This window comes from Octopus bimaculoides, chromosome 7 (genome assembly GCF_001194135.2).
Source record: "Octopus bimaculoides isolate UCB-OBI-ISO-001 chromosome 7, ASM119413v2, whole genome shotgun sequence".
Lineage (NCBI taxonomy): Eukaryota > Metazoa > Mollusca > Cephalopoda > Octopoda > Octopodidae > Octopus > Octopus bimaculoides.
The window spans coordinates 22,833,286-22,833,803 of NC_068987.1; positions in this window are offsets into that span (position 1 = coordinate 22,833,286).

Sequence of the window (518 nt, forward strand, 5' to 3'; positions counted from 1 at the left end):
TATCTATCTATCTATCTATCTATCTATCTATCTACCTGTCTGGCTGTCTGCCTGTCTGTCTGCCTGTCTGTCTGTCTGTATGTTTCTCTCTCTCTCTCTCTCTCTCCGTCTTTCTCACTCTCTCTCTTTCTCTGTATCTCTCTCTCCCTCTTTCTATATATGTATATATATATATATATACACACAATCTTTATTTTGGGGGTAACCAGGCTATCATTGAATTCATGCTGTTGAGAGAGGTATCTCTCTCAATATGAAATCCACGGTAGTTTGGTTACCGCATGTGTAAAGGATATTTGTATGTCAATTCAGTGTCGCACACTCATTCTTACTCTTCGACATTATTGTATGTATGTATGTATGTATGTATGTACGTACGTATGTATGTATGTATGTATGTATGTATGTATGTATGTATGTATGTATCTATCTATCTATCTATCTATATCTATATATATAAGTCCAACCCATGCTAGCATGGAAAGTGGACGTTAAACGACGATGATATATATATATAT